Here is a 12,076-nt window from a genome sequence, read left to right as displayed (position 1 = left end):
TGGAGCAACTTGCATGTAGCTTGCAGGAGCCAGGCTGGGCAATAAGGACCCTGTTTTTCAAATATGGAGGAATCTGTGTTCTTATCACTGGTTGGTGCTTCTGATCATGAAGTGCACACAGGGGCAAGCAGCTATTATGTGCGCATGCGCGGGCGTGCACGCACACGCATACACACCATTGTTGCAAGCCCTTCTTCTGGCTGAAGCAACTTCCAAAGGATTTAAAGGATGATTACCTTTTTTTCCCTTTTATTTTTCTCTTTTTCCTCTTTTGGGAGCCACACATTAAAGATGAGGACATTCCAAAGCAAGCACATATTCAGGAAAAATTAGAAACTCATCTTGGAATCCCAGGGAAAGGTGCAGGATCAGAAAAGACCTGAGGACACCTTAAGTTTACACCTCAGGCTGATTCTAAGCACAGAGATGACATCCTAGCAATCAAAAATAGGATGTGGTTCCATAGTGTGTAGCTCTTAGCACATTTGCTTTACACACAGAAGATCCTGGGTTCGGGCCCCAGTGGAGCCATGGTCCATGGTCTACGGCCATGTCACCCTGAACAAGCCTGCTGTCTGATCTTGGAAGCTAAGCAGGGTCAGGCCTGGTTAGTACTTGGATGGGAGACCACCTAGGAAGACCAGGTGCTGTAGGCATAAATAATAATAATAAATAATTTAAAAAATAATAATTAAAAACAGCAAACTCTAGGGAAGGAGGAAAATGTGATTTCCAGTTCCACGTTATCAGATTCAAAGGTCCAGTTTCCAACAACAACAGAAAAAATCACGAGGCATTAAAGAAACAGTAAACAGTAAACTGGTCCACTCATGGGAAGGAACAAAGAAAACAACAAAAACTGTCCCTGGGAAAGATCAGAGGGAAGACCTACTAGACAAAGATTTTTTTAAATAACTGTCTTATGGATGCTCAAAGAACTAAAGAAAGATGTGGGGAAAGTAAAGAAAATGATGTATGACCAAAATGGAAATATCAATAAAGATAGAATCTAAAAAGAACCCAAGATTAAATTCTAGAGCTTAAAAGTACATAACCAAAATGAAAAATTTATTAGAGGAATTCAAAGGTAGATTTGAACAGGCGGAAAAATTAATTATAAAACTTGAAGATAGGACACTTAAAATTATTGAGTCTTCAGAACAGAAAGAAAAAAGATTGAAGAAAAGTAAACAGAGTCTAAGGGACCTTTGAGTCGTCATCAAGCAGACCAACATATGCATTGTGAGAGTCTCAGAAGGAGAAGCGATAAAAGGACACAGAGATTATCTGAAGAAATAATGATTGAAAACTTGCCAGATTTGATGAAAAATATAAATATAAACATCAAAGAAGCTAATGAACTAGGATGAATTCAAAGAGACCCACATGAAGACACATTATAATCAAGAAAGACAAATACAAAAAAGGAATCTTGAATGCTGCAAGAGAAAAGTGATTTATCACATACAAGGGATTCTCAATAAGATTATGAGCCAATTTCTCATTAGAAGCTTTGGAAACCTGAAGATGGGATGAGATTACTACTAAAAGAAAAAAATTACTAAAAGAAAAAAAAAACTGTCAACCAAGAATTCTATAGCCAGCAAAACTGCCCCCTCAAAAGTTGGAAAAAATTGAGACATTCCTAGACTTTTAAAAAAGCTTAGGGAGTCCATCCCCACTAGACCTATCCTGCAAAAAGTGCTAAAGGGAGTCCTGCAAATTGAAGTGAAAGGACATGAGACGGTAACGTAAAAGCATATGAAAAAATAAAAATATCAGTAAAGGTTAATATATGAGCAATTAATTATAAAAGCTAGTATTAACAATGGTTTGTAATTCCACATTTTGTTTTCAACATGATTTAAGAGACTAACGCATTTATAAACCAATTATTAATTTGTTTTTGGACCATAAGGATGTAATTTTGTGACATCTATAACTTAAAAGGAATGGGAATGGAACTGTACAAGAGCAGAATTTTTGTACTTTATTAAAGTTAAGCTGGTATACATCAAAATGAGTATTCTAACTTTATAATGTTAAATCTAACTTTACAGTGTTAAATCAAAAGAGTAAGAGGGGCAGAGATGTGAAACGGGAGGGCTATCTAGGCTATGGAGCCACCTCCCCCACCTGAAGAAGAAGGGGTCCTGGCCACACACTGGGCTCCCAAACCCAGGGTTCTAGTGCCAGGAAGAGAAGTTCCCACAACCTCTGGCTATGAAAACTAGTGGAGGTGGCGGCTGAGTGAGACGAAGGCCTGTGGGAAGTGGATACCTTCCTCTTAAAGGGCCCATGCCAAGCCTTACTTGCTGACAGACTTGCTCACTCTGCGCTCCAGTGCTGGGGAAGCTGCTTAGGGGGTGCCAGGGACATATAGGGAGGCACTGAGCTGTCAAGCTTCAGGACAACAGCTGGAGGGGAAGCTGACTCCTGGACAGAGGTAAAGGCAGAAGCCATTGTTCCTTTGTTGAGCCTTCCCTCCTTCCAGCCTGCACACACAGGTGCCATCAAACTGGATAACACAGGTCATTCCACTCAGGGGATACCCTTGAGACTCCGGCCCACCCAAGCCACTTCCAGTAATTTATTCCATATAAATGAGCTGTCCTGGCTCCTGCTGTGAACTTTCATAAAATCTCTCAAATGCCCACAATACCCAAAAAAGCAGCATCTGGCCTCAGCGTGCCCCATACCTCTTATTGTGCAGCCCCAAGCCCCACACCAGTGGCAGATGGCCTTGCTTTCTGACTTGGCCCTTTGAGGCACCTATAAGCCCAGGACAAGTGACAGCCATATGTGGACTCTTACCAGGTGGCCCTAGAGGTGCACGGTGGTGGCTTAATTTGCGCTGCAGCTGGACTCTTCCCAGGTCTATGCCAAGGGCCCTTCAGTATACCAACTACATAAAGCCACACTATTAAGACAAGGAGACTTAGGAGCCCTACCTAATACATAAAAACAGACACATGGAGGCAGCCAAAATGGGGAGACAAAGAAGCATGTTCCACTTGAAAGAACAGAACAAAGCTCCAGAAAGAGTTCGCCAAAATGGAAACAAGCAATATACCAGATACAGAGTTAAAAATACTGGTTATGTCTACAGCCATGCCACCCTGAATGCACCCGATCTCATCTGATCTTGGAAGCTAAGCAGGGTCGAGCCTGGTTAGTACTTGGATGAGAGACCACCTAGGAATACTAGGTGCTGTAGGTATTTAAAAAAAAAAAACTAGTTATAAGGATGCTCAGGGAACTTAAGGGAAGAGTAGATGAACTCAGTGAGATCTTTAACAAAGAGATAAAAAACATAAAAATAGAGATGGAAAACATAATAAGGAGCAAGTCAGAGATGAAGAATACAATATCTGAAATGAAAAGTACATTAGAGGCAATCAACACAGTGGGTAAAATGGAAGACTAAATCAGCGACATATAGGATGGGGTAGCAGAGGACACCCGATCAGAACAACAACAAGAAAAAAAATCCCCCCAAAATGAAGATAGTTTAAAAAGCCTCTGGGACAATGTTAAACTAACAGCATTTGCATCATAAGGGTACCAGAAGAAGAAGAGGGTACAAGAAATTGAAAACCTATTTGAAGAAATAATGATGGAAAACTTCTCTAACCTGGTAAAGGAAATAGACATGCAAACCCAGAAACTTTAGAGAGTCCCAAACAAGATGTACCCAAAGAGGCCCACACCAAGACACAGGTTACATTCAAAGAATATTAAAAGTGGCAAGAGAAAATTAATTAGTTACATACAAGGGAATGCCCATAAGACTGTGAGCCAATTTCTCAACAGAAACTACAGGCCAGAAGGACTGGGCACAAAATATTCAAAGTGATGAAAACTCAGGACCTACAACCAAAATTACTGTAACCCAGCAAAGTTATCATTTAGAATTGAAGGTCAGATAAAGAGCTTCCCAGACAAGAAAAAGCTAAAGGAGTTCATCACTACCAAGCTAGTATCACATGAAATGCTGGAGGGCCTTCTTTAAAAAGAAGAAAAAGATATGTATCAAAAATCTAAATAAAGAATGGCAATAACGACATATCTATCAGCGGGTACTTCAAATCAAAAGAATTAGATGCTCCAGTCGAAAGACGGGGTAGCTGAATGAATAAGAAAACAAGACCCTTACATATGCTGCCTACAAGAGACTCACTTCAGATTAAAAGACACAGAGAGACTAAAAATAAGGGAATGGAAAAAAGATATTTCATGATGGACCTAGAGGGTAGTGTGCTGAGTGGAGTAAGTGAGATAGAGGAAGACAAATGCCATATGACTGCATGTCCAGATGGAATCCAAAGAACAAAATAAACAAACAAACAGAAACAAACTCATAGATACAAACTCATAGAGAACATTTTGAAGGTTACCAGATGGGAGGGAAGGGATTAAGAAGTATGAACTGTTAGTTAGAAAATAGTCATGGAGGTAGAAAGTATAGCATAAGAAATATAGCCAATAATATTATAATAATTATGTATGCTGTCATTGGGCACTAGATTTATTGGGGTGATCACTTTGTGAGTTATATAGATGACTAATCACTATGTCGTACACCTGAAACTAATATAGTATTGTATGCCAACTATAACTGAAAAATAAAAAGTTATTAACTTAAAAATATATGAAGTAAAAACTGACAGCATTAAAGGGGAAAATAGACAGTTCTACAATAATAGTTGGATATTTCAATACATCACCTCAATAATGTATAGAGAACATCATACAAAGATAAGTAAGGACATAGAGGACTTAAACAACTTAATAACTAGATCTAACAAACATATACAGGACATTCTACTCCACAACAACTGAATACATATTTTTTTCAAGTGCATATGGCACATTCTCTAGATAGACCAATGCTACACCACAAATTAAGTCTCAATAGATTTTTAAAAGTAAGGTACCTTCTCAAAACACAACAGGATGAAGGTAGAAATCAATAACAGAAGGAAAACTGGAAAATTCACAAATTCATAGAAATTAACACTTAAAAGTGCATAAAAAATCAAGATAAATTAGAAAATACTCAGAGATTAATGAAAATAAAAACATAACATACCAAAATTTATGAGACATGGTGAAAATATTAAGAGGGAAATTTATAGCTATAAATCCTTACATTTTAAAAAAGAGTAATCTCAAATCATCAACCTAACTTTACAACTTAAGGAACAAGAAAAAGAAGAACAAACTGAACCAACTCAAGGCTAGCAAGAAGGAAATAGTAAAGGTTAGAGCAGAGATAAATGACAGAGAATAGAAATACAATAGAGAAAATCAATGAAGCCAAAACCTGATTCTTTGAAAAGATTAACAAAATTGACAAACCTTTAGCTAGATTGTCTAAGAAAAAAAGAGAAAACTCAAATTACTAAATTCGGAAATAAAAGTGGAGATACTGCTACCAATTCTACAGAAATAAAATGGATGATCAACAATTTATGCTAAAAATTTGACAGAGTTAAGTGAAATGGACAAATTCCTAGAAACACAAAACCTACCAATGCCGAATTGTGAAGAAATAGCAAATGTGAATATACCTATAACTAGTGAGGACATTGAAACAATAATAAAAATCTCCTGATGAAGAAAACCTCTGGACCTGATGGCTTCAATGGTAAATTATACCAAATATTTACAGAAGAATTAATCTCAATCCTCATCAAATTTTTTTCAAAAAATTGAAGAGGACAGAATACTTCTTAACTCCTTCTATGAAGCAAGCACTGCCCTAATACCAAAGCCAAACAAACACACTACTACAAGAAAGGAAAACTATAGACCAATATCTCTTATGAATGTTGATGCAAAATTCCTTGACAAAATATCAGCAAACCAAATTTAAAAGCATATTAAAAGGATTATATGCTAGGACCAACTAGGACTTATTCCGGACTTATTCCTGGAATGCAAAGATGGTTCAACACTTGAAACTCAATCAATGTAATACATTACATAAAAAGAATGAAGGAAAAAGTCACATGATCATCTCGATTGATGCTAAGAAAGCATTTGACAAAATTCAGCACCTTTTTATGATAAAAACACTCAGCAAACTAGGAATAGAAGGAAACTACTTCAATATAATAAAAACCGTATATGAAAACCCACAGCAAATAACATGGGTCAATGATGAGACAGAAAGCTTTTCTTCTAAGATCAGGAACAAGGCAAGAATGCCTGCTTATGCTACCTTAAGTCAACATAGTTCTGGAAATTCTAGCTAGAGTGATTATTATAGTTATAAATTATTATAACTGTAAGAAAACAAATAAAAGGCATCCAAAATGATCTGAAGAAGTAAAATTATCTGTTTGCAGAAGGCATGATCTTACATGTAGAAAACCCTAAAGATTACAAACACACACACCCAGACATATTGTTTGAACTACTAAACAGTTAATAAATGAGTTTTATAGCATTGCAGGATACAAACTCAATATGCAAAAATAAGTTGCATTTTTATATACTAACAATGAAGGATTTAAAAAGGAACTTAGGAAAATTATAAAATTCCTTTTATAATAGCAACAAAAAGGAGGTGAAAGACTTGTACACTTAAAAGTACAAATTATTGCTGAAAGAAATTAAAAAAACAAATAAATGGAAATACATCTCATGTTCATGCATTATAAGAGTTAATATTGTTAAGATGTCAATACTACCTAAAGTGATCTACACATTCAATGCAATCCCTATCAAAATCCCTTACCTTTTTTTTCCTGCAGAAATAGAAAAATCCATCCTAAAATTCATATGAAATCCAAAGGGATTCCAAAGAGTCAAAAAAAATTTTGAAAAAGAACAGTTAGAGGACTCACATTTCTTGATTTTAAGAAATCAAGTAATCAAAACAGTGTGGTAAAGGCATAAAACAGATGTATAGACCAATAAAATAGAATGGAGAGCCCTAAAATAAACTCTCGTATGTGTAATCAATGATTTTTCCCCCTCTTTAATTTTCTCCCCCCTCACTTCCACCCCTGACCCATGGATGTTGCCGTTTCCCCTTAAGAACTGGATCTCTGAAGGCAGGGTATCTCCTCCCACAGGATCATGACATGCTCCTCTCACAGGATCATGGGGTGCACGCAGGGCCTGGGGCACCCTGGGTATGGTCTGTGGCTCCACCTGGGGCATGAACCCAGGACCTTCTGCGTGCGAAGCAAACTAACCACTACACTATGGAGCCACCCCCTGGTCAATGATTTTTGACAAGTGTTCCAAGACCATTCAATGGAGATGTTGCGGAGCTGGTTAGGAAGAAGAGTCAGAGTCTGGAAATGCATTAACTAACATGAATAAAGGAGAGAGGATGAATGGCAATGCCAGCTTCCCCAGTCCTGTCTCCATGGCTTTATATTCTCTCTCTCTCACAAAGCTGGCTTTTGTTATTATTATTAGTTACAATCAGATTAGTAATTACAGATTACAGTCAACTCCCAAATTCAGCCTCAAGGCCACCACTGTGTTATCAGCTACTCCCTTTTCTTATCCTTGTGCCTAGAGCAAGAAGTCCCAGAATAGACATAAGGTAAGGCGTGTGTGCCCTCCCTGCAGTGTGACTTTGTTGCTCCAAGCACCAGGCATCCTGCCAGGACTGCAGGCATCTCTCACAACATGAAGAAAGGGCACTCTTTTCAGCAAATTGTTCTGAGAAAACTGGACATCACCATGCAAAATAATAAAATTGGACCCTTACCTTATACCATATACAAAAATTAACTCAAAATAATTTTAAGACTTGTTCTTATTGCTGCATGTACTGTGAGGATGACATTCCAAAAAATGTGCACATCACTCTGAAGGGACACACAGTTACTGTTAAGGGCCCCAGAGGTACCCTGTAGAGGGACATCAATCACATCAATGCAGAACTCAGTCTCCTTGCAAAGAAGAGACTTTGGGTTGGCAAATGGTGGGGAAATAGAAAGGAACTGGCTACTGTTCGCACTATCTGTAGTCTTGCACAGAACACAATCAAGGGTGATACATTACACTTTCGTTACAAAATGAGGTCTGTGTATGCTCACTTTCCCCATCAACTTTGTTATTCAGGAGAATGGTTCTCTTGCTGAGACTTGAAATTTCTTGGGTGAAAAAATACATCCATAGTGTTCAGATGCGGTCAGGTGTTGCTTGTTCAGAATCTCAACCCCAGAAAGATGAGTTGATTCTTGAACTTTTTGACACTGAACTTTTATCAAAAGCAGTTGATTTGATTCAACAAGCCACTACAGTTAAAAACAAGGATATCAGAAATTTTTTGTATGTTATCTGTGTTTCTGAAAAAGGAAGGCCAATGAATAAGGTCTAAGATATCCAGCTACAGAAAACCCAAGATGTCTGAAGATTCCTCAGACTTATCTGTGATATTTTAAAGATACGATAAAAGTTGTGTACTGAGAAAAAATAATTTTAAGACCTAAACATAAGAACCAAATTTATAGAACTCTTAGAAGAAAACATAGGGGGAAATATTCACAACACTGTGTTTGGCAATGATTTCTAGGATATGACACCAAAAGCACAAGCACCGAAGAAAAGTCGGTAGACAGGACTTCATCAAAATTATAAACTTTGCGTAGCAAAGGTCGCTATTAAGAGAATGAAAAGACAACCTGCAGAATGGGAGAAAGATTTGCAAATTATATATCTGATAAGGAATTCATATCCAAAATATATAGAGAACTCCTAAAACTCAACAACAAAAACAAGCAACCCAATTAAAAAATGGGCAAAGGGAATAGACTTTGCTCCAAAGATGATACACGAATGATCGATAAGCACATGAAAAGATGCTCAACATCACTAGGGATCATTAGGAAAATGTAAATCAAAACTACAATGTGATACCACTTCCCACCCATTAGGATGGCTACTATTTAAAGACAAACACAAAAACAAAAGCAGAAAATAAGGAGTGTTGGTGAATATGTGGAAAAATTGGAACATTCACGCATTGCTGGTGGGAATGTAAAATGGTACAGTCATTATGTAAAACAGTATGACAGTTCCTCAAAAAGTTAAACATAGAATTACCATATGATCTAGCAATTCCATTTCTAGGTATATACCAAAAAAAAAGAAAGAAAGAAAGAAAGAAAGGAAAAGAAAAAAAAAGCAGGGACTCAAAGAGATATTTGTACATCCATGTATACAGCAGCATTATTTACAGTAGACAAAATATAGCAACAACCCAAGTGTCCATAAATAGATAAATGAATAAACAAAATGTGTTACACACACACACATACACACACGCACGCACACAATGGAATATTATTCAGCCAGAAAAAGGAATAAAATTCTGACATATGCTTCAATATGGATGATCCTTGAGGACATTATGCTAAGTGAACTAAGCCAGTCACAAAAAGGCAAATGCTGTATGATTCTACTTAGATGAAGTAGCTAGAGTATTCAAAATTATAGACACAGAAAGTAGAATGGTGGTTGCTAGGGGCCTGGAGGGAGGGCAGAATAGAGATTTACTGCTTAATGGGTGCAAAATTTCTGTCTTGCAGGATGAAAAGAGTTCTGGAGATGGATGGTAGTTACAGTTGCAGAACAATCTGAATGTATAATATCACTGAACTTTAAAATTTACAATAGTTATGATTTTAAAAAAAAATTAGGAAACACAATCTAACTTATGCTGTGAGACCAGTTTTACCCTAATATCAAAACTAGACACAGACATCACAAGAAAAGGAAACTACAGAGCAGTATCTCTTATCAATATAGATGCAAAAGCCTTAAAAATATGTTAGCAAACAGAATCCGGCATCATATAAAAAAGATTATATTCCATTCTGACGCTGTTAATAGTTTGAAAAGCCAAACAAACTGAAAATTAACAACTCTTCTTAAATCCATCAAAGAATGGAGGTCACAGGACAAACTAACACTTTGAAAACTAGAAAGATAGGCAAATACAGAGAATCATAATTTACCAAATAGAAGCAACTGGAACCAGTAACTGGTAGGAAAACTTAAACTGTAATCTATAAACTGCTAGAGGCTGAGTGTGGACTAGCTTGAAATTTAACTCCTGGAGGCTGAGTCTTGGTTGGGGGGAGAGCACTCCTACACTTGGTGACTTTTACCTCTAGGAGCTCACCAAGTTCTCATGATGAAGATTGGATAAAAATTCCCTCTAGTTTCCAGCAGGAACAAGAGAAAAGTAACAGAATGCCCAGAGCATTCTGTTCTCTATCTGCCCTCAAGGGAAACACTTTACCAGAGCCTAAACTATGTTGGGGAATGGAAATACCCAACTTAAGCCCTCTCTGGCCTTCCTGTCTCATCTTAATGTGGGGAAAGCCGAGATCTAATAAAGACCACAGCCAAGGCACAGGCCCAGTAAAATACTGAAACCAAATCATAGAATTATAGACTACTTCCCCTCCCACCATACCTTACCACTACATCAGAAGGGCTCTGATATAAAAGGATTACAGCTGAAAGAACTGCAGGGCTCAGACTCTATTTTAGGAGTTTAGGAGTTCCAAAAACAAGAGGAAAGACATCCCTCCCCCCCCCCCACCCTCCCCAAAAAAGGACACTCAAGAAAATTGAAAGCTTGGACACGTACAACTACAGCAAGCAGTAAACACAGCATAACTCCTGAACACAAAACCTTACACTAAAGGCCTTGTATTTCAGTTTCATTAGCGAATACATCATGTCCGGCTTACGACATAATGAGGCAGGATAGTTAGCCTAGAGAAGTTCCTCCTCCCCTCCAGGATGTGGCTCCAGAATTTTTCCTTAGTCCCTTACTCAGTCCTCTCCCTGTGTCTCTGGAATTTCTCCCTTGTCCCTTATTCAGCCCTCTCTCTGTTTTGATTTCAGGTGTGATAATTCAGGAATGATTGTGGTGGCTGAAAAATTGACTCTTACTGAGAATTACTGTTTGACTATCACTATGGACACGTAGGCCTTTGATTATAGGAACATAACATTCTAAACAAGCTTTCTGCTTCTGTACCCCTGCTTACACATCTGACCTGTGAGTAGACAGGTAATGAAGAAAGACTGACCTTTGTGTTTAGACAGAATAAAAAATGGGATTTTGGGCTTAAAAACTCTGTACCTCTACATTTTGAGGCTGCTTAATTTGGGGTCTGCGTACCCCTGGCAGACCCAGCTGGCTGAATAAAGAGTGTTTCCTATAACTCACTCACTGAGTTCTGGTGTTCCATGTGTCTTTCGGGGCTGACGGCTACAACAGATAAACAAGCCAAGGCCAAGAGACAAGGTAGATGGGCTTGGACTGCCCGCTCCCCTCCAAGGTAGCATAAGAAACAAGCCAAGACTGGGAGGCAGGACAAATGGCCTTGGGACACCTCCATCTCCAAAAAAACAAAAGCCCATAATTCAGACAGCTTGGGGCAGATTCTCTTAGAGTTTGCCCACACTTTAAAGTGTGTACTTTAAAGCTTTGTACAATATCGTAACCAATGAGGTTTATCCAAAGCATAATTATTGCTAATTGAAGTGTGTACTTTCGCTTTAATAAAACTTGTGCTTTCTCGCTTGCTGTTTGTCATGTCCTTAAATTCCTTCTAGCAGTTTAAGACAAAAAATCTGATCACCAGAGCTCCAGGTCAGGGTCCCTGTTTGGATTCCTGCCCCATCCGAGCTCTCTGGCATCACTAAGATTATAAGGCATATTAAAAGGCAAAAAACAGTCTATGGCCATGCCACCCTGAATGTGCCTGATCTCGTCTGATCTTGGAAGCTAAGCAGGGTTGAGCCTGGTTAGTACTTGGATGGGAGACCACCTTGGATTACCAGGTGCTGTAGGCATTTAAATTAAAAAAAATAAAAAGGCAAAAAACAACAAAACAAAACACAGTCTGAAGAGACAAAACAAAGAACTAGACTCATATATAATAGAGATACTGGAATCAGACTGGGAATTTAATGAGTATGCTAAGGATGCTAATGGAAAAAATAGATGGCAACTTGTAATAACAGGTGGGTAATATAAGCAGAAAGATTGAAACATTAAGTAAAAATTAAAATACTAAAAAAC

General features: G+C 37.9%; 4 pseudogenes; all 4 read left to right on the top strand.

Moving 5' to 3' along the window:
* Positions 1–540: 540 nt before the first annotated feature.
* On the top strand, positions 541–656 carry LOC118607073 (annotated as a pseudogene).
* A 2,445-nt stretch (positions 657–3,101) lies between these two features.
* LOC118607618 lies at positions 3,102–3,220 on the top strand (annotated as a pseudogene).
* Positions 3,221–7,793: 4,573 nt separating this feature from the next.
* On the top strand, positions 7,794–8,350 carry LOC107508704 (annotated as a pseudogene).
* A 3,378-nt stretch (positions 8,351–11,728) lies between these two features.
* LOC118607140 lies at positions 11,729–11,847 on the top strand (annotated as a pseudogene).
* The last annotated feature ends 229 nt before the right edge of the window (positions 11,848–12,076 follow it).

The sequence above is a fragment of the Rousettus aegyptiacus genome, unplaced genomic scaffold, assembly GCF_014176215.1.
Source record: "Rousettus aegyptiacus isolate mRouAeg1 unplaced genomic scaffold, mRouAeg1.p scaffold_m13_p_8, whole genome shotgun sequence".
NCBI classification, from domain to species: domain Eukaryota; kingdom Metazoa; phylum Chordata; class Mammalia; order Chiroptera; family Pteropodidae; genus Rousettus; species Rousettus aegyptiacus.
This window is presented reverse-complemented; position numbering and strand designations above follow the sequence as displayed.